Genomic DNA, 23,726 nt, shown 5'->3' with positions numbered 1-23,726 from the left:
GATTTGACTTCTTAAGCCCCTTAAGTCGCAATTTTTGTCCGATTTGGCTGAAATTTTGCACGTAGGGTTCTATTACGACTTCCAAAAACTGTGCCAAGTAAGGTCCGAATCGGTCTTTTACCTGATTTAGATGTAGCCGATCTTATAAACCGATCTTCCGATATGACTTCTTGAGCCCCTCGAAGCCGCAAGTTTTGTACGATTTGGTTGAAAGTTTCCATGTAGTGTTCTGTTATGACTTCCAATAAATGTGCTAAGCACGGTCCAATTCGGTCCATAATCTGATATAGCTTCCATATTAACCAATCTCACGATTTGACGTCTTAAGCCCTCGGAAATAGTAATTTTTGTACGATTTGGCTGAAATTTTGCACGTAGGGTTCGACTTCCAACAACTGTGCCAAATCGGTCTGAATCGGTCTTTTACCTGATATAGCCCCGATAAAAACCGATCTGCAAATTTGATTTCTTGAGCTGTTACAAGCCGCAATTTTTGTCCGATTTGGCTGAAATTTTGCATGTAGTAATAATATGGCCTCCAACAACTAATATGGCTTCTAAAAACTGTACCGAATACCGCCTAAATTGGTCCATAACCTGATATAGCTTCCATGTAAGCCGGTCTCTCGATCATCGGTTCCCAGAAGTATGTAAAATAAAATTATGCCCCTTATGTGTTTACCGTACGTGATACATAACCCCAACCGTTGACTTCGATTATTTTCACATTTACCGATGGTCGTTTTTACATCACTGCCGTCACAATACCCCTACTGCTCTTATCACTTGTTGACATACCGCGACCATCGAAGTACTCTACTACCTTTGCCCACCACACCAACTCTTCTAAGGAATATTATCATTGTCTTAAGTGGGCAGTGTTAAGTCAACGATCACCATAAACTGTCTTATAAAATCTGGGAAAAAAAACAAAAAAGAAGGCTCAATGCCCACAACCTAAGCGGTATGGTATCCTAGTTTTATCACAGATCATCAACTGCTCCAAATAAGAAGAACAGAAGTTATTCCACAAAGTTGGATAAATTCCAAGTAATAATTACACTACGCAGGTACGCTGCCTCACACTTAATCTGTATGTCAATGGGTCGGATATCTAGAATAGTCTCCAGTGCCCTAGTGGGCGTGATCCTCATTGCTCTGCCTATGCCAAGACAACGTGTTACCTGAACCTGTTGTATGGTCCTTATGTTGCACTATTTTCTCCATAGCAGTCCACCAAACTACTGAGGCGTAAGTAAGTATTGGTCTTCTCACGCTCCTGTAGAGCCAGTGGACTATCCTCGGATTCAGGCCCCATTTCGAGCCTACGGACCGTCTACATAGTGCCCAACATCCATGAGCCTTCTCAGTACCCTCCTGAATGTGACACTTCCAATTCAGTTTCCTGTCCAAGCTCACACCTAAGTATTTGACCTTGTCAGATATCGAAATCGTCTCATTGAGGAAACGTGGTGCGTTAAATTGGCCCACCTTCGAGACCTCTGGGTCTAGCCCAGTCATATGCCATATGCAAGACCCTTTCGGCCCTTCTGCATAGCTTGTTCGGATCCTTACCCCTTAGAAGTATTTTAACATCGTTTAAAACGGGTTCAAATCCCTCCTCAGTCAGCATCCGTAATAGGTCATTTATGGTGATCACCCATTGGAGTGGCGATAAAATGCCCCGCTGTGGCGTGCATTGTGCCACTTTCTCACTTATATTTATGCCATGAGACACACAATTTATCCACCTGTTCCATAGTATATGGTTTATTCAGTATCTAAGAACCGGGTCCACCCGTTACTGGTCTAAGGATTGGATCGGCGTTTCGCTCCGCACATTGTTAAAAGCCGCCTCGATGTCAATGCAGTTTGTACGTTTTGGCATCGAAGGATTTTTCTATTTTATGCACAACCTCGTGCAGGGCAGTCTCCACCAACCTTCCCTTGACATAGGCATGCTGTTTGTATTTAAGGAGTTCGCTGGATGTCATACTCTTTATCATTGTGTCCACAATACGTTCCATGGTTATGAGTAGAAAGGATGTAAGGCTTATGGGTCTGTAGGCCTTAGGTGTCGCATAACTTGCCTTGCCGGGTTTGGGTATAAACACCAGCCTTGCCTCCTGCCAGGCTTTCGAAGTATATGAAAGTCCTAGGCACGCTGTGAAAATTTTGGCCAGACGAAGCGCCAGATTGTCTGCCTCCTTCAGTAAAAACACCGGAAATATTCCATCAGGTCCGGATGACTTAAGTGGTTTGAAGCTCCACAAGGATTCCTTCACCATAAATTCCGTGATTATAATCTTTCAATCAACGTCATTATTCCAAGATTCCGGTGTCTCTGTGAGTCCCTTCGTATCCTGTGGAAAATGGGTTTTCATCAAAAGCCTCAACATGTCCTCCGTTGTCTCTGCTCTCACTCCCAAAATGGAGACCACCGTAGCGCAGAGGTTAGCATGTCCGCCTTTAACGCTGAACGCCTGGGTTCGAATCCTGGGGAGACCATCAGGAAAAAATTTTCAGCGGTGGTTTTCCCCTTCTAATGCTGGCTACATTTGTGAGGTACTATGCCATGTAAAACTTCCCTCCAAAGAGGTGACGCACTGCGGCACGTCGTTCGGACTCGGCTATAAAAAGGAGGCCCCTTATCATTCAGCTTAAATTTGATTCGGACTGCACTCAATGATATGTGAGAAGTTTGCCTCTGTTCCTTAGTGGAATGTTCATGGGCAAAATTTGTTTTTTTTTGTTTTGCCTTCCAAAATGATTTGAGCATTGAATATCCTCCTGTTCTATGCCACTGTGTGCTCTTTTGAAATATTACTAAAGGATAGAATTGTATATGGCTCCTGTCTTTTAATTTTCTATCCTAAGTAAATGGGAAAACACAACAAGTTCCGTATTTTCCCGATCACCTTTGTCTTTTTCTGCCTGCCTTGTGTGGCAAAATATTTAACAACATTTGCGGATTAACAAATAAAAATCGATTAAATTCGTTTGACTTTTACCTGAATTTTAGTATTTGGTCTTTGAATTTCCAGCATAAATTTTCCCACATAAAATTACCTGTAAAGAAAACGAAAGATCTTATTGGAATGATGACTTGAACAAATTTTAATAAATTGTGAGTTGCAATGAGGAGTAAGAAGGTTGAATATAGTAATAATGGAGATGGCAAAGAAACAATTGGTTGGTTATATGCTGTGGTTCAGCATATAACTTCGACTAAAGGTTTCGTTTTTAAGGCAATTCCATAAGCCCAATTTGTCTTTTTACCATTGTTCATATTTGTTTCTTTTTTTTTGCTTTTAAGAAATGAAAGGTATTCAAGAGTAGAGTACGAATTTCATAATAAAAGTTGGGTCCAAGTACCTAGGGGGCCGCCCCAACCCCAAAACCTCTTAAAATAGGTTTATTTGAGGATCATGACAAAATGGGACTCAAATGAAAGGTATTCGTGAGTAGATTACGAATATGGTCAGGAAGTAGGAATAGGCTTTATAATTTATTGATAACGGATGGGGCGGACCCTTCACCATTACCCCAAAAACACCACCCAAAATCAAAAGTGGACCGATAAGGACAATATCGGTATCAAATGAAAAAAATGCGGGAGTAGATAACGAATCTGGCATAAAAATTCATGTCGAAGTATAGGGGGTCACCCCACCCTCACAAAAACGCCCAAAATGGGCACATTAGCCAATCACGGATATATGGAACTCGGATTGTTTGAAAAACGGTTGAACCGATTTTCTCGAAATTTTGCATATTGTGTAAGTTGATCTGGAAGGAAACATTGACTATTGGAAGGGGGACGGACCCTCCCCCTCATGCCAAAAACACAACCCAAAATCAAAAGTGGACCGGTCGGGACAATATAGGTATCAAATGAAAGGTATTGGAGAGTAGAATACAAATATGGTATTAAAATTTGAGTCTAAGTACCTCTCAGGCCGCCCCAACACCAAAACTCCCCCAAACGGACATATTGGACGTTCATTTCGATTATGAGGCTCAAATGAAAGGTATTTGGGAGTAGATTTCGAATCTGACATACAAAATTAGATCGAAGTATAGGGGGGTCACGCCATCCCTCAAAAAAGCCATTAGATCCATTATGACTATATGATATTTCGCAGAACTGACTTTCTTAAAATTTTCATACATCGGGTGGATGGATGGAATACAGAACGAATTTGATATCTATTTTCAGTGCAAAGTGCCGGAGGCCGCCTAAGCCCCAAAACTCCCTCCAAGCAATTCATGTTTACCGGCCATGGCAATAGGGAGCTCAAATTAAAGGGATTTGGAAGTGCAGCATGAACTTGATATCCATATTTGAGTCGAAATATCTGAGGTGTCATCCCTCCCCTAAAGAGCACTTCTCATTAACCTAATTTTTAAAAACACCAGGAACGGAACAGCGGCAAACTTCTAACATATCAATGAGTGCAGTCCGATTCAAGTTTAAACTTTAAACAATGATAGGGACATTTTTTATAGCCGAGTCCTAATGTGATAAAATTTTGCACACATATGCAGGCGTCAAATAGAGCTTCTCTTTCCAAATTTGGTAAAGAACGGACCAAAATTGTGGCTGCTATAGCCATAAAATTCCATATCGGATGAAAGATATATATGGGTGCTTTATCTAAATTTGCACCGTTTTTTACGAAATTTTGTAGTCATATTGAAAATTTATAGAAAACACTTTGTGCAACATTTTGTAAAGATCCGACCAAAATTGTGGCTGCTATAGCCATAAAATTCCATATCGGATGAAAGTTATAGATGGGAGCTATATCTAAATCTGGACCGATTTTGACGAAATTTGCACACATATGAGGACGTTGGATTAAACATCTCTTACCAAATTTTGTAAAGATCAGACCAAAATTGTGGCTTCTACAGCCTTAAAAGGCCATATCGGATGAAAGATATATATGGAAGCTATATCTAAATCTGAAACGATTTTGATAAAATTTTGAACATTACGCATATTGCATATGTGGCATGCTTTTTATACCATCCATCATAAGATGGGGGTATACTAATCTAGTCATTCTATTTGTAACACCTCGAAATATGCGTCTAAGATATGGAGTCTTAGACGCATATTTCGTCATGACATTTTAAGTTGATCTAGACATGTCCGTTCGTCTGCCCATCCGTCCGTCTGTTCGTCTGCCCGTCCGTCTGTCTGTCGAAAGCACGCTTACTTTCGAAGGAGTAAAGCTTGGCACTTGAAATTTTATACAAATACTTCTTATTAGTGTAGGTCGGTTGCAATTTTAAATGAACCAAATCGGTCCATGTTTTGATATAACAGCCATATAAACCCATCCTGGGCCTTGACTTCTTGAGCTTCTAGAGGGCGCAATTCTCATCCGAAATTTAGCATGGGGTGTTTCCTTATGGCTTCCAACAATTGTGCCATGTATGGTCCAAATCGGTTCATAACCTGATATAGCTGCCATAAAAACCGATCTCCCGATTAGAATCTTGGGTCTTGACTTCTTGTGTTTCTCGATCTTGGGTCTTGACTTCTTGAGCTTCTAGAGGGCGCGATTCTTATCCGATTTGGCTGAAATTTTGCATGAGGTGTTTTCTTATGACTTCCAACAATAGTGCCAGGTATGGTCCAAATCGGTTCATAACCTGATATAGCTGACATATAAATCGATTTCCGGATTAGACTTCTTAAGCTTCTAGAGAGCGTAATTCGTATACGATTTGGCAGAAATTTTCTTCTTCTAGAGGGCGTAATTCTTATCAAATTTGGTTGAAATTTTGCATATGTTATTTTGGTATGAGTTTCAACAAATGTTCAAAATATGGTCGGAATCGGTTGATAACCTGATATAGCTGCCATATAAACCCAATCTCCCAATTTGAGTGTCTAAGACTTTGAAGGGCGCAATTATTACTCGATTTGCCTGAAATTGGTCCATATTGGTCAATAACTTGATATCGCTCATGTATATTTGAAAAAGTCATGCAAAGAACTTGACAAATGCGATCCATGGTGGAGGGTATATAAGATTCGGCCCGGCCGAACTTAGCACGCTTTTACTTGTTTTATCTAGCCCTAGCATTAACCAAACAAAGCGGTTTTCTGTAATACGGTGCATCGAAGGAAAACCGTCAAAACTTTACGGGAATACTGTTTAAAAATCAGCGAGCATTCATAACAGATTTGTCACAATTATGAGGTTAAATGACTTAATGAACGATGTGCCGAGTGAGGTTGTCTATAACCATTTGTTTGAATTTTTACCACAACCGTTGTTTTGAAAATCATTTGCTTAACGCACGCCCATCGGAGCATCTGTTTCTCTGTAATAAGTGGCTATGGTGACTGGAAACCTTTTGAGTTTTATGTTCAATAAAACTTTTCAGCCAGAGACATTGGTTTAAATTATTGTTACTATTGACTTAAGGAAGAAAGAAAGTCTGATTACAACTCGATAATTAAAACAATTTTATGAGCATTTGTGCCGCCAGTTGCGTGTGTGTAGTTCATTAAATGATCGAAACCAAAAAAACATAACAACAAAGACTAGCGCCAAACTGAATGAAGAAACAGAAAAAAATAAACTATATGAAGTAGCAATAAACCGACTTCTTGGTTAAAACCAAACATAAAAAACTGTGACGGTAATATACAGGGTGGCTGATGAAAGCCGCTACCAAAAAAAAATGTAATAACTTTTTTTCTATTTAATAATAATAATTTAATAATTAATTTAATTAATTAATTAATTAATTTAATTAATAATAATTTAATAATTAATTTAATAATTTAATTTAACATGAATAAAAGAAAAATGTATTCCATACACCGAAAAAAAAATGTAGCAATATTCATCATTGTAGCAATATTCATCAGCCACCCTGTACATACATATGTTTGAAAACACTTTTTTTTCGAAATGGCCAATAATAAAAACACCGACCAAACAAACACCTTACAACAGCGTTGGTAATTCATTTCAGGCGATTTTCCAAGTCGGTCGTAAAAATAGAATTTGGTTTGATTGCATTTCTTCGAATGCATTTAGGTGGTGGCCCCATCCCCTTTCACATCTCCATCTTAAGCGCCAAATACCCATTGCTACGCAAGCGCATTGCAACCGATTATGACTTCCTTTTCTTCTTCTATGGCTTTTCAAATTGTTTAACGTTTGAACATCCGCTAAAGACAAGTGGTGGCCTTACGAGCAAGTAAATCGAATAAAAAAAACCTTCATAATCTAATAAACGTAATCAACCACAACAACGAGAACTATGGCATTTTTCTATTTGAATGGAAATCCGTTGCAGGACCTTGGGGTGCGTTAAGCCCAAAGAAGAGAATAACCGAAAGAGAAAAATTTTTTTGATTTATGAGCCTTGCATGACAACTGTCAAATAAGTGTCGGCAGCATATTCATTTCCGCAAGGTGTGAGAGAATGCAAGAATAGGAAAAAAACAACAGGAAGTAGCACAGTGTTTCCGAAATATTGCTGGAAAAGGCTATAAAAAAACTGATTCCTATCCGTCGAAACCAGAAAATTCTTTAAAAAAATAGTATTTATACCCACAACCATAGGATGGGGGTATACTAATGTAGTCATGCCGTTTGTAACACCTCGAAATATTGATCTAGGGCCCCATAAAGTATATACATTCTTGATCGTCTCGATATTCTGATTCGAACTAGCGTAGAGCTAGCCGCTTCAACTTTTGCACAGATACTTTATATTCATTTAGGTCGTTGGGGATTGCAAATGGGCCATATTGGTTCAGATTTGGATATAGCTCCCATATAAACCCATCTCCCGATTTGATTTCTTGAACCCCTGGAAGCCACTATTTTTGTCCAATTTGGCAGAAATTTTGCCCATAGTGTTTTGTTACGACTTTCAACAACTGTGCCAAGTATGATTCAAATTGGTCGAAACCGATCTCCCGATTTAATTTTTGAGCCCTTACTAGCCTCAATTTTTATCCGATTTGGCTGCAATTTTGCATATAGTGATCTGTTATGAATCTCAACAACTGCTCAAGTACGGTCCAATTCGGTCTATAACTAGATATAGCTCCCATATTTTAGCAGAATCCATGGTGGTGGGTTCCCAAGATTCGGCGCGGCCAAATGTTTTTTGATAAAATGCCTTTGAATACCTATCCCAACAAAATAAATGGGAAGTTGAATAGCATTGAATTTGCCAAGTTTAAAAGCATCCGTGGAATATATTGGGTTGCCCAAAAAGTAATTGCGGATTTTTCATATAGTCGGCGTTGAGAAATTTTTTCACAGCTTGTGACTCTGTAATTCCATTCTTTCTTCTGTCAGTTATCAGCTGTTACTTTTAGCTTGCTTTAGAAGAAAAGTGTAAAAAAAGTATATTTGATTAAAGTTCATTCTAAGTTTTATTAAAAATGCATTTACTTTTTTTTTAAAATCCGCAATTACTTTTTGGACAACCCAATACATTGCGGAAGGTATGCATTAGTTGAATTTTTAGCTGTTTCATAGCTACCAATCCTTGGTTGAGTGCTGTATGCTCTGTACTAAATTTTTGGCTTCGTTTAGAGAAATGATAAGGAAATGACGATTTACTCGGTTTGTTTGTATCTTATGTCTCTTGGCTGGAGGCAACAAAAATTTCTACGGTGCATGGATTGTTTGACAACATTCTACGCCATTAAAAAAGGCCCATCTTTTGTATTCGTTACAAAATCTTGCAAATTTACCACAAAACCAGGAAGGAAAGACAAAAGTCGGGCGGTGCCGACTGTATAGTACCCTACATCTACCCTTTAAGTTCAATGTGGGATCTATATCCAATTCTGAACCAATTTTGATGGACCTCGGCGAGCTAATATGTTCAAACTGTAATAACTACGGTTGACAAATGACAACATTATTCCAAATTGCCTAAAATCTGACGAACATATATATATAGGAGCTATATCTAATTCTGCACCGATTTTGAGCAAACTTCTCAGATAATGTGGTAGTCGTCGAGGAAAGCGTTGTGCAAAATGTTGGCAAGATTGGTCAAAAAATGCGCTTGCAGTAGCTCTTGGGGTGAAAATCTGTCGATATACATATATTCGTCGAGGAAAGTGTTGTACGAAGTTTTGGGAAGTTTAGTCAATAAATGCGCTTGCAGTGGCTCTAGGAGTAAAAATCGGGCGATATATATATATATATGAGAGCTATATATAAATCTGAACCGATTTCCATGAAGTTCATGTCGTAATGTCGAGAGTCATAAAATCCTTCCTCCAAAATTTCGAAAGAATCGGTTAACAAATGACCATTTTATTGAATTGTTACTGAAAATCGGACGAACATATATATGGGAGCTATATCCAAATCTGAACCGATTTTTTCCAATTTGAATAGGCTTTATCTCTAGGCCGAAAACTGCGACCTGTACTTTGTACACAAATTAACATGGACAGACGGACAGACAGACAGAACGGCAGACAAACAGACAGATGGACAGACAGACATAGCTAAATCGGATCAGAAACTGATTCTGAGTCGATCGGTATATTTATCAATGGGTCTATCTCTCTTTCGTTTGGGTGTTACAAACAAATTCACTAAGTTATAATACCCTGTACTACAGTAGTGGTGTGGGGTATATAAAGTCACAAGGTTTTCCGTAAGAGAAGTTTACTTGTCGAAAAATCAATGAATGATTTTTTTGTGTGTACACAAGTAAAAGTGCGTTAAGTTCAGCCGGTCCGAATCGAATTTTTCAAACATAAAGGATCTATATCAAGTTTTCGACCGATATGGAACTTCTTTGTCAGAACTGTTTCAAGTTTATAATTTCATCCAAATCGGATAGTAACTGCGCCCTCTACATACAAATAACAGATTTGTTGCCTCAACCAGAGCTGCGGAGTCGGAGTCGAGAAATTTTGCCCGGAGTCGAAAATAGATGTAAAATATGTTTCAACAAAAAAGCATTAAATTCTAAACATTTTTAGAATAAAAAAATTAATTGTTGTTAAATGTTGTGTTGAATTTTGATGTTTTTTAATTGAAGCTTATTTAAATTATTTACCGATATTTCGTATATAAAAATCATGTTTAGTTTTTCTTTTGAATATATCGTATCTGGAAAATGCATTCCAATAAAGTACTGATAAAAAATTAAAAAAAAAAAACAAGTAAAAGCGTGCTAAGTTCGTACGGGCCGAATCTTGGGAACCCACCACCATGGATTTTGCTACAAATTTATACAAAATAAGCTGAAGGGCATAATTTTAATATACATACTAAACCTCTGTCAAACCAGCAAAAATTAAAGTTTCTAGGAACCGAACAATGATGATCAAGAGACTGGTTTACATGAGAGCTATATCAGGTTATAGACAGATTTGGACCATATGTGGCACAGTTGTGGGAAGTCGTAACAGAACATCGCATGTAAAATTAGGTTATAGACCGATTTGGACCGTACTTGGCACAGTAGTTTGAAATAATAACAAAGCATTACATTCAAAATTTCAGTCAAATCGGATAAAAATTGCGGCTTGTAAGGGCTCAAAAAATCAAATCGGGAGACCGATTCATATGGGAGCTGTATCAGGTTGTGGACCGATTCGGACCTTCCTTGGCACAGTTGTAGAAATACGTAATAGAACAAAGCATGCAAAATTTCAGTCAAATTGGACAACGGCAGCTATGGGCTCAAGAAATCAAAACGGGAGATCGGTTTATATAGGAGCTATATCAGGTTATAGACCGACTTAGACTCATTAAAGAACACTACGTGCAAAATTTCAGCCAAATCGGACAAACATTTCGGCTTCCAGGGGCTCAAGAAGTCAAATAGGGAGATCGGTTTATATGGGAGCTACATCTAAATCTAAATCGATATGGCCCATTGCCAATCTCCAACGACCTACATCAAAACTAAGTATCTGTGCAAATTTTCAAGCGGCCAGCTTTACGCGTTCGACCGCTATTGTGATTTCGACAGACGGACCGGCGGACTCAAAACGTCGAGACGATCGCAAAAATATATACTTTATGGGGTATTAGACGAATATTTCGAAGTGTTACAAACAGAATGACTAGATTAGTATGCCCCCTTCCTATGGTGGTGGATATAAAAACAGAAAGACACCGAGCTTGTATGGAAAAACAGCAAAATTAAAAAATAAAACACAAAATTTAAGGAAAATTTTTCTTTAAGAAACTTTTATCGAAATATTATTTTTATAGAAAATGTTATTGGTGTGTTGTCTTCAAAGAAACTTTCATCAACTTTTTCTCAAAAATTTTATTAAAATGTAAAAAAAAGAATTTTTTTTCTAAATTTTGTCTTAAAAAAATTCCATTAAAATTTTGTCTTTAGCAAAAATTGTTAAATTTTTCTCTTAAAAAGAAATTTTATTAGAATTTTGTGTTAAGGAAAATATGTCATTAAAATTTTGTCTTTAGTAAAAAATGTAATTGAAATTTTGTGTTTAGAAAAATATCAATAATATTTTGCCTTTAAAAATTCCCTAGAAATATTATCATAAAAATGAACGTTAAATTTTGTGCTTGGAAAATATTTTATGAAAAATTTGTCTTTAAGAAAAAGTTTATTGAAAAATTCTTAAAAAAATGGCACTAAAATTTTGTTTAAAAAATTCATTGAAATTTTTTTTAAAAAATTCATTGAAATTTTGTTTAAAAAAATTCATTGAAATTTAGTTCAAAAAAAATTATTGAAATATTTGGAAACATTTTCAAATGTTGCGAAAATCGGGTGACACATATACATGGGAATTATATCTAAATCTGAACCGATATCTATGAAATTTCCTAGTGATCATAAGAGAACCCTTCAAGCCTAGCATAGAAAAAATAAAATATGAAAATAAATTAGCGGAAAATAAATCTGTGCAAAGTTTCGGCTAATAATGTTCATTTTTAAAGCATATAGCGTAATTTCAACACACAGACAAACAGACGGACGGACATGGCTAGATGGTCCTAGATTTTTACGACGATCGAGAATATATAAAGTTTACGGGATCGGAAATGGATATTTCGATGTGTTGCAAACGGAATGACAAAATGAGTATACCCCCATCTTTCGATGGGGGTATAGCTCGACCGATAAAGATTTGTCAGTAATCAAGAGATGAAGGTAGCTATTTTAAGGAGCTAGTAAGTTCTTACAACAGACAGGTTATCGAAGCTATTGAAAATCTCTCGAGCTTTTGACTGAATTTAATACACTCAGTGTCGCTTGGTATTTTGACAAGTCGAATTGCTTCGACTGCTGCCATGAGGTACAATGCGCTTTCTCTCTCTCTCACTTTCTCTTTCTCTCTCTCTATGACCAAGCAGGGGCTGCGGAGACTGTGCTAGAGTTGTTGTATCTCATAACACAGGGTATAAACAGCTTTAAGACCAGGGCTGTCAGACGTAACGATTTGGTGTAATTTTGACGATTTTTTTTTACCAAAATCGCTTTTTTATAGCCCCCACCATTGGATGGGGTATACTAATCAAGTCATTCCGTTTGTAACACCTCGAAATATTTGTCTAAGACCTATTGATATAGGTCGTTGAGAATTGCAAATGTGCCCACTTGCAATTCCCGGTATTGGTTCAGATTTAGATATAGCTGCCATATGAACCAATCTCCCAATTTCATTTCTTAAGCTCCTGGAAGCCGCAATTTATATCCGTACGGTTCCGCCAAGTACGGTTCAAATCGGTTAATAACCTGATATAGCACCCATATAAACCGATCTCCCAATTTGATTTCTTGAGTTCACAAGCCTCAAATTTTGTCCGATTTGGCTGAAATTTTGCATGCGTTATTCTGTTATGACCAACAAGTGTGCCAAGTACGGTCCAAATCGGTCTATGACCTGATATAGCTCCCATGTAAAGCGGATTCTCGATCATCCTTGTTCGGTTCCTAGTAGCTTTATTTTATGCTAGTTTGACAGATGTTTGGTATGTAGAATAAAATTATGTTCTTCAACTAACTTAGCACGCTGTTTCTTGTTTCTATTTAGCAACAAACGATTTTCATAGATTTTCATTGAAAACTGGAAGCTGGCATTTTTTTCTTGCATAAAACTTCTTCGAATTTGTCGTAGATGACGACTTTGACAACAAACGGCTAGATTACGACTTTAGAAACAAACTATAGTCAGATGATTTTATCAGAGGATATTTGGTAAAAGCAGGCACCGCTATAGATGAACATCTGCTGGAACTGGAGAAATTTCGATTGACCGTCGATGTTCACTCTAAGAATGTCCAATTAATTGGAATTCAAACCACTGTGCAATACTCTGTAACATTGATTTAACGAGGTGTGAGTTAATTTTAGTTTTGATTTAAATGTTACAGTTCACAAGATAAATGATCAAATGAGAAAAAGGTCTATTTAAAAATTTAAATCCCAATTTTATGACTTCATAGATTCAAAACAAAACAACAAAAAAAATAGTAGAATAAAAATCTGAAAGATTAATCAAAAATCACTGTTCGAGAGAACAAATGAACTTGTGTTTACCTATACACAGCCAGATAGAGAGAGAGAGAGAGAGAGAGAGAATGAACATCTGCCCCATTGTCATCGTGTCAAAGAAGTGGCGAATGAATGTTGTGGAAAAACAAAAACAAAAATCCCAATTAGAGTTAAAATGCCGCATGCCAGTTAGGAGTTCATTTCGTACAATGAACACCAACAAAACATTGGCGCACACAGAGGAAAACGTAAACAAACGCACACAGACAGCTGGTCGGTAAGCCATTCAGCCAACAACAATGAAAAGTATCTGACAGATACATTGCAGAACCGATGAACCACCAACAGCCACCACGATGACTGTGTTGTTTAGTTTGGGCTGTTTAGTTATTGACGAGAACTTGAACCGGTTGGTTGTCATTAGAGTTGAACGAATCAAGAAAAACGCCGACAATTTGTTTTTTTAAAGAATAATTTTAGTAAAGCGCAAAATTTAAAAAAGAAAAAACCATCGAAAAAATTAACTTAAATGATTAGTTGGCAATTTTTTTTTGCTGTTTTATTGTTTTTCTAAAATTCGTATTATTAAAAAATATATTCGAAAATAAAACGTGTCATGAAATTTTGCTTTGTTAAAAAAAAACAAAAAGTGGTGGTTAACTGGAATAATTTGAAAGCCACGAATTTTATGCTCTCCGGTATTTTTGGGGTTGTTTAACTAACCAAATCGACAAAACAACAACAGTGTGTTTTACCTAATTGTTCTGAAACTTAAGGTAAATGTCATAGTGATTGGCCAACTGCCACGGAAATAATTGTGAACGGTGTATGAGTTTAGAGTTGGGATTTTATTCAGCCGTGTTTGTGCGAGTTTTGACAATTCAACAATTGAACCGCGTGTTTTGTTTGTCAGCTCTTTAAATCTACCACATCTAAAATGAAGTTGGATGGTGGTAGATACTAAATCACTTTTAATTGTTTCTTTAGAATTTTGTGTTAAAACATATTAAAAAAAAAACAAAAACAATGTGGAGTTTAAAACGCAAATTAATTAAGTGAAATTTTTATTGTTTATAACTACAGTGAGAAGTGAAGTTTTATAAAGCCAAAACCATTATAAATGTGAGGAGCTTTAATTGCCCTTTGAAACATAAGAAACAGCTGAAGATTGTGTAAATGGACGTGTTTTGAATGAAGCCTTTGGAATAATCAACATTCGCATAAAGTGAAGATTTTAATTGTTTTAATAATAAAAAGAAGAAACTTTGTGTGAATACACTCGAAGAAATATGTTAGTGATTGAAAGTTTGATGCATATTTCACCTTTATTTAGGGATTGAATTTAAAAAATTTACTTCAAATTAAATACACTGAAATGATATAAAGAGTATTGGATATACATTTTGGAGGCATATTTCGAAGTTATGGAAAATATATACGATTGTTTGTAAATCTTTGCAAAAGGAAATAATAATAGCTTAAATGCACTTGAAAAAAGAAAACTTTGTTATAAATATGCGCATTAAGTATTATTTCATGTTATAAAATTAATGAAAAATTAAGAACACAAAAATTATGTTCAAAACAAATAAAAGCATACTAAGTTCGGCCCAGCCGAGTCTTATACACCCTCCACCAGGAACGCACTTTTGAATGGCCAAACAAAGGATAATGGATAAAAATTGACATGTCATTGGAGCTATGGACCAATAGGATAAGAATAACGCCCTATAGGCGCTCAGGAAATAAAATCGGGAGATCGGTTTATATGGGAGTTATATCAGGTTATGGACCTATACTAATAGGAAGTATTCGTGCAAAATGTCAAGTGCCTAGCTTCATTCTTTTGAAAGCTAGCATTCTTTCGACAGACGGGCAGACAGATGAACAGGGCAATATCGACTAAGAATGTCAAGACGATCAAGAATTAGCGTAGAAAGATCTTTGGACGGTGGGCAAAGCACACCCCAGAAAAGTTTTAGCACCCAAAAATTTTAAGAGGTCACCGTAGCGCGGAGGTGAGCATGTCCACCTATGACGCTGAACACCTGGGTTCGAATCGTGGTGAGACCATCAGACAGAAAAAATTTTCAGCGGTGGTTTTCCCCTCATAACATTTGTGAGGTAATATGTCATGTAAAACTTCTCTCCATAGAGGCGTCGCACTGTGGCACGCCGTTCGGACTCGGCGGGCCCGTTCGGATAAAAAGGAGGGCCCTTATCATTGAGCTTAAGCTTGAATCGGACTGCACTTATTGATGTTAGAAGTTTGCCCCTGTTCCTAAGTGGAATGTTCATGGGCAAAATTTGCATTTTACAAAATTGAATTTTAAGAACTGGGCTGGGTTCTCTAATAAGTATACGCCCCATCTCATGTTGGAGGGTATAAAAACTACCACCTTTAGTTTCATCCAAATCGGATAATTGCAACTTATAGAGGCTCGAGAAATCAAATCGATAAATCGGTTTATATGAGAGCTATATTAGATTATGAACCAATTTGGTCCAAACTTAGCACGGTTGTTGGAATCAATAAAAAAAACTTTACGTGCAAAATTTCAGCCAAATCGGGTGGTAATTGCGTTTTTTAGAGGCTCAAAAAGTCAAATCTGAAGATAGGTTTATATGGCAGCTATATCAGGTAATTGGCCAATTTGGACCATACTTGGCACAGCTGTTGGCACACCTCGTGCAAAATTTCAATAATTGTGGCCTCTAGAGGCTCAAGAAGTCATGATCCGAAATCGGTTAATATGGCAGCTATATCAATCACTAACCGATATGGTCCATTTACAATCCCAACCGATCTACGCTATCAAAAAGTATTTCCGCAAAATTTCAAGCGCCTAGCTTCATGTCAGTATTCCTTCATAGGTAAGCTGAATAATGTCAATGGAATTCTACATCTGAAGGTTGTTTCCAAAGTTCTACAAATAAAATAATTGAAAAAAATTGGCATAGAAAAACTCTAAAAAAAAAATTTTTATGGAAAAGGTTTATTTGCTATCCTATGACCTTTTTTAATAAGTTTAGACTAGGAAAAACAAGCAAAAACTGTCTGTTACATGACTTTTCTTAACACAATTTACATTTCATCTTTAATTTCTCAATAACTGCTGGAGCGATTGTAATAAATTTTAGACAGGAACAAAGATTGAGGTGTTATGTGTCGAACAAACCAAATGTATTTTTCGGTTCAACATTAAAGATAAGTGGCCAGTAAAAAACGATCCTTAACCACTGTGCGGCGGCGAAGTCAGCGGCCGAAAGTGGTCTAGGCTTTAATACGTCTTAAGCGGAAGTTGTTCTTTTCAACGACTTACCCACGGTGACAACTCTCTACTTGGGAGAAGAGAATGTTCCACGACGGAACATTGAAGACGTCAACACTAGCACTGTATTATACTAAATAAATTGCTCCATGTCCCAGGCTGGGCGAACTACTCGTTGCCTAGCCGTTAGTTGATAAAAACCACTATACCGCTATGCCTGATAGAGCCGAATGTTGGTACAATATCCCTGGTTAAAGAAGATACGTAGTTTTCTATGCTGATATTTCCAGATTGAACTACAATGCGTTACTGCCATAAAAAGGTCTCACGTATCGTGCCCGCCAAAAAGACAAAACTCTAGAACCCTTCTTGAGTGCCTGGCGTGCGCTAGAAAGCAGTTCTATTTAGGGTATTTTTTGTCCCAATAGGCAGATGTGAACATTATCTAGGCAACGTGATATGGCTGGTTCACAGGACTAGAAGGTATCTCTCTTCTCACGTTCCTGTTGTATCACAATGGTATAAAATGCGTAGGTGAGTCTGGTTACACACTGCAACTAAAACCTGAGCCTAACCTAATCCTGACAAAGTGATTGCTAAGAGACTTAGGCTAGGTTAGGTTGAAAAGAGGGTGCAGATATTAATCCGCCCCATGCCACTATGGACGTACACCTAAGCCAGTAATCGGCTTGTTGAGCGCTCTAAAAACTATAAAGCAACCTCTAAAAAGAATATTTTAAGTTAGGAACTCGGTGCTACTTACAAAATCCTTGTTTTCAATACCACTCCCCTATGTTGGTTCATGTCTGATATTGTGTCTCCACCTAAGTGCCGGTATCTGTTAGATGCGAATGCCGGACAATGACAAAGGAAATGCTCCAATGTCTCATCATCTTCCCCGCATGCCCTACGCATGCTATCACTTGCCGCACCGATTTTACGTAAGTGAGCTCGTAGTCCTATGTGTATCGTTATGATGTTAATAGCTATACTGACCTCCTTCTTACATCCTTTCAGTAATAGCCCCGTCTTCTCACGATCTGGATCCCCCCATAGGATTTTCGCCATCCTACCAACCGTTTCGCAGAGGTTAGCATGTCCGCCTATGATGCTAAACGCCTGGGTTCGAGTCCTGCCGAGACCATCAGAAAAAAATTTCAGCGGTGGTTTTTCCCTCCTAATGCTGGCAACATTTGTGAGATACTATGCCATGTAAAACTTCTCTCCAAAGAGGTGACGCACTGCGGCACGCCGTTCGCGCTCAGCTATAAAAAGGAGGCCCCTTATAATTGAGCTTAAACTTGAATCGGACTGCACTCACTGATATGTGAGAAGTTTGCCCCAGTTCCTTAGTGGAATGATCAAAATTTGCATGTCTGTATTTACCAACCGTTTCGCTGTTCCACATTGTTGCATGCGCATTCGTCGCCCAATCCCTTAACTCGGACTGCGTCGACCCGAAAGGCTTTGGGTTAATCATCGTCTGCCTTTTCATTTCCCTTTACTCCGTTATGGCCCGGCACCCAAACGATGCTGATTTTGCCATCCTCAGAGAAGGCGTTAATCTATTTCTTACACTGCAAGAGTGTTCGTGAACTTACCGTCCTGGTTGTTATTGTCCTTATGGCAATTTTACTGTCGGTAAAGTTGTGCACACTGAACGTACTCGCGTTAGCACCACACCACTTCACGCTTTCCGTGATCGCCCAGATCTCCGCCTGCAGGATCATATTATGGTCAGGCAGTCTAAACAGATGTCAATCCCTGGGTTCTCAATGTAGACCCCCAGGCCCACTCTGTGCTCAAGCTTTGATCCTGAGATACTTAATAAAGGGTAATTTTTTAGCTATTATCTTTTTGGAAACACTGTTTTAAACAGCACACGCACGTTTTGTTTCACGTTCATACATCTTCAGTTTGTTCTATAATTTAACCATGAATCGTCTTACAAACGAATAACGCTTGCAAATTATTGAATTTTATTATCAAAATGCGTGCTCTGTTAAGAAAGTTCATCGCGCGCTTCTTCATCTTCAGCAACGAAGCTCAATGGGTACGTAAATAAGCAGAATGGTCGATTTTGAAGTGCAGATCAGCCAGAAGTATTGCTATAGCTACCAATGCATTTACGGGCTCGTGGCATCAATGGACCGAAGGCCGACCGAGTCACGGTCAACATTTGCATGAAATAATCTTCAAACATTAAATTATATGAACCTATCTAACTAACTAACGCATATTGTTACTTAGTTTGGAAACATTCATATGTATTAGTGTAAATAGCATTACACGATTTTGCTTTCAGTAAAGGCCCAAACAGAATGAACGCGTTGAGGAGCGTCGCGTTGAAAAATACAACACTGCAAACAAATGTCAAAAAATCAACTAGCAAAAGTTAAACAAAAAAACACTGGTTGTGTGTGGCAGCACAGAATGTGACAGTTCGCTTTCAAGCGTCAAAGTAGAATTTTTTTAATTTCCCGCTTTGCTTTTGTCGGATTTGTTTGCAGAGTTGCATTTTTGCAACGCGACGCTTAAAAACAAATCTCAACGGCGAAGGAAAAATTCTTTTCCTCTTAGGGCATAGGTGTTACCGAAGGTACCTTAATTTTTTGAAAAACAAAAACATTAGTTAGACATACGCCTAGACTATCCAGATTCGTCTTAAAGCAAAGAGCTTCGTGATAGGTTTCTCGTTATGACCACATGACGTAATAGATCGATATAACCCAAGCAAACCGTTATACATCTTCTGAGTTAAGGTTGTACTATTATTGGGTGGCCTAAAAAGTAATTGCGGATTTTTTAAAAGAAAGTAAAAGCATTTTTAATAAAACTTAGAATGAACTTTAACCAAATATATAATTGCCATTTTGTTCGATAACCTTTTGCCATCTTCCTGCCAAATTCAGTATTCCACGCTCATAGAACTTCTGGCCTTTATCTGCGAAAAACTGAACCATGTGCGATTTTATAGCCTCATCATTGCCGAAAATTTTACCATTTAAGGAGTTCTGCAAAGATCGAAATAAATGGTAGTCTGATGGTGCAAGGTCAGGGCTATATGGTGGATGCATCAAAAGTTCCCAGCCAAGCTCACTCAGTTTTTGGCGAGTGACCAAAGATAAGTGCGGTCTAGCGTTGTCCTGGTGGAATATGACACCTTTACGATTGACCAATTCTGGTCGCTTCTCCTTGATGGCTGTATTCAATTTGTCCAATTGTTGACAGTAAACATCCGAATTAATCGTTTGGTTCCTTGGAAGCAGCTCAAAATATACCACACCCTTCCAATCCCACCAAACAGACAGCATAACCTTCTTTTGGTGGATATCAGCCTTTGAAGTGGTTTGAGCTGGTTCTCCATGCTTGGACCATGATCGTTTTCGACTAACGTTGTTGTAAACAATCCATTTTTCATCTCCAGTTATGATTCGTTTTAAAAACGGATCGAATTCATTGCGTTTAAGGTGCATATCACAAGCGTGGATTCGGTTTGTTCAATGAATTTCTTTCAATACACGTGGTACCCATATTAAAATTGACGCCAAACAAGCAAATGTAAACAAAATTTCGCGCACTTTTTTTCTAAAGCAAGCTAAAAGTAACAGCTGATAACTGACAGAAGAAAGAATGCAATTACAGAGTCACAAGCCATTGAAAAAATTTGTCAACGCCGACTATATTACTACTATATTACCGACAATTACTTTTTGGGCAACCCAATATTATTGACATGGATTGAGGCTTTCATGATATCCGTTGTGAGTTTCCCAGAAAATGTGTTTCTAGGAGATAATTTAGCTTATCATCACTGGGTTTTGCGCATTAGACTTTCGAATGTAATGTAGCCTACTTTATGTGGAGCCTAAATTCTTCCGCAGCTAGAGCGCAAGAAGCCAACATTTTAAATTTAAGAAAATTTTAATTAAATAAAATACACAAATATATCAGCTTGCTATACAAATAATGAAAACTGTCACACAATTCATATAAAATAAAAGAAAAATACTCCAAATTCAACAATACTTCGCATACTAACGTTTCTAAATTTCATATTGTTTACAAATTTTCACTATCACACAAACGAAGTTAACTATTTTTAATCCTAAAATTTTAGTTAAAAGCTGCCTTACGCCTATATTGAATAAATAACGCAAAAAGTTTGAACGATAACAAAAATTCAAGTGATACCCCAAATGCCCATATTTTTCCAGGAACATAACCCACATTTCAACTAAATTTGCCACAACAGATTTAGCACATTTTTTGCTATATCTCTAAAAACTTATCTTTACAACTACATTCACAGAAAAATAACAGCAACAAAATAAAAAAAAAAACAAAAAGAAAGACAACAAAATGCTTTTGTCCCCCGCTATAACAATCACCACGAGCACCACCGCCCCATAAGAATGCCGCAAAACTCCACCACATGATACACTACGCTACTCTACCTTTTTGTTTAAACGAAAGTAAACTACAACCAACCGTTATCAGTTCGTAGCGCTTTGTGTATGCCGTTTGCTCAGCGAAAGACCGACAAATTTCTATATAGAACACGAACATTTAAACAGCAATCATCAAGGTAAATATACTTATGGAGTAGATAGATAGGGCCTGCAAATGTTTCAACAAAAGGGACGGACATTCCAAAGGCCAGATAGACACAGATATTTTGTATTTCTTTCTTTTTTTTTCACAATAATAATCAGAAGATACCTCAACCCATTGCACTCTCCGTATCTTGCATATGGTAGAATCCACTTTTTTGTGTTTTTTTTTCCTTTTTTGTTTGGTGTTCTTTTTTTTTCTTTTCTCGTTTTGTGTGCAGTTAAATAAACGTTTTATTAAATGCCTCATTGCTCACTGTTGCTATTCCCATTGCATTTGATTTTGCTGCTGTTGTTGTTGTTAAATATTGAAATCACATTAACAACAATATTCTGAAGGAAAGAAATATATATATATATTATAAACATTGTTTAGGTACATAGAGTCAGGCATGCCATCCCACAGCTCTTCAAAGATCGTGAAACACTTGTGCCTTGTCTAAACAATTCCATTGCATTGCTTGCCACACATAACAACGATGGGCATCACGACCACCTCTTCTTGTATAAAGCAAACAAAAAGCAATGAGCAAACGAGAATCGACAATTCAACACTGTCCAATTAGGTGGTTGGGGAGCCTACAGTGGATCACTTGTGGCATGGCGCGGATATTTATCCGCCCCATGTAATATTTTTCCTTGCATTACTGCAATGTAGAATTTGTTTTTATTATTTTACTAGCTGGACCGGGCCCGCTCCGCTGTGCATTCTTTTACTTTTCCTTGGAATATTTTTATATTTTCGACAATTAAAGAGCTTTTAGTACAATACCATGCTACGAAAATAGTATATCGCTTGACAAACAGTTTAACAATTTGCCTTTATCTGAATCCCAAATGATCTTTATTGGTCTACGAATTCAAGTTTGGATATAAGGTGTACTCCATTCTTAAAAAACTTTATTGCAGCCCGATATTCTTATGATGTCTGATACTTTGCCCTGAAAAAATATCAGCATCATGCTCCTCTCTCAAATACCATTTTTTAAACCCCATATTGCAATTGGTTTTAAGGGGAGTTTACAGGATGAGGCGTCCCCCAAAAACATGACCCCAAGATTGGTTATCAAATTCGTTTTCTAATCTCAAATACCTTTCATTTGAGCCACATATTTGCATGGTCGAAAAATGTTTACCCTTTGGGGGTTTTTTGGGGAAGGGGTGAAATACATGGTCCTACATTTGGATATCAAATACGTATTCTAGTCACAAATACCTTTATTTGAGCCCCATCTTGCTATGGCGAGTAAAAAATTCCTCAGAAAATACTTTCTATTTGGGTGGTGTTATGGTGGTGGGGTGGCCCCATAAACATTTTTCCCGAACATTGATATCAGATTCGTGCTTTACTTCCAAAGACCTTTTATTTTAGCCCCATATTGCGATGGTCAGTATATAAGTCCTGTTTGGGGGGTGTTTTGGAAAAGGGGTGGACCCCCAGAAACTTTGTCCCAAATTTGGATATCAGATTCGTATTTTACTCGCAAATATTCCCAGGGTTGGTAAATATGTCCGATTTAGGGTTGTTTTGGCGGTTGGGGTGGTTCCCCTATCACTTGGTCCGACAATTGGATATCAGATACGGTGTCTTATACCTATAGCGGAGAGGGGAGGATACAAATGCGCATCTAGGTTAGGTTAGGTAAAAGTGGCAGTCCTTTACAGACTCACTTAGACAATTTTTTAAGTCCATAGGAGATACCACTGTAGCGACAGACCAAGGCTTCTTGCGGCAATCGAACCCCTGCACTGGTAATCCAAGCACGCTACCGTACTGTTTAACACCTATGAATTTCCCATCCGCTGCTACTGACATTGCTTAAACCTCTGCTTGAAAGATGCTGTAATCACCCCTAAATTCGTAAGTTTGCGAACAGAGTGCGCGCTGAAAGCCGAACCTAGATTGTCGATGCGATAAAGATTGTGAGTGAGAGAAAACTGGTTACATACAAGTCAATACACGTAAGCTTGTGCATAACAGTGAATGCCACGCAGAGCAGAGGGCAAAGCCGATTGAATGTGAGAAAACAGTTCCAAAGTGTTTTTCACGCTTGTTTGCTGTTTAATTTTTAGCGTGCAGTTTAATGTTTTAAAAATAAAAAAAGCATGTCGGTCAAATGATAAGTGCATTTTTTCGTCATTATATAAATAATGAATTCCATTCCTTTTTAGGGTTATTCGATGTTTTTCCAATTTCTTTGGTGTTAATATTAGCAATAATCACACTAGAAGAAGCAAAATCCTCTTCAACAGATGAATCCATTGCCGTGTGCAGCATTTTAATAAGCACAAATGAACAACAAAACTACATGGCATAAAAGCAAAACATATGAAACAA

The 23,726-nt window shown here is 37.6% G+C and overlaps 1 protein-coding gene across 10 annotated transcripts in view; it reads left to right on the top strand.

Moving 5' to 3' along the window:
• LOC106090515 (formin-J) overlaps positions 1-23,726 on the top strand; it is a 327,305-nt gene that overhangs the window by 8,422 nt on the left and 295,157 nt on the right. For 4 of the 10 annotated variants that reach the window (XM_059366819.1, XM_059366820.1, XM_059366824.1 and 1 more), the window contains exons 1-2: positions 13,897-14,279; positions 20,896-21,363. The exons of 2 other annotated variants lie outside the window; for them this stretch is intronic. The gene's annotated coding sequence lies outside the window, so the exon portion shown is untranslated. Of the gene's footprint in view, positions 1-13,896; positions 14,280-20,895; positions 21,364-23,726 lie in introns of those variants that run through there. 4 more of the 10 variants (XM_059366829.1, XM_059366828.1, XM_059366826.1 and 1 more) reach the window with 3 other exon arrangements.

This window comes from Stomoxys calcitrans, chromosome 4 (assembly GCF_963082655.1).
Source record: "Stomoxys calcitrans chromosome 4, idStoCalc2.1, whole genome shotgun sequence".
Taxonomy (NCBI): domain Eukaryota; kingdom Metazoa; phylum Arthropoda; class Insecta; order Diptera; family Muscidae; genus Stomoxys; species Stomoxys calcitrans.
The sequence above is the reverse complement of the archived record's forward strand: the minus strand, read 5'-3'. Positions and strand labels throughout refer to the sequence as shown.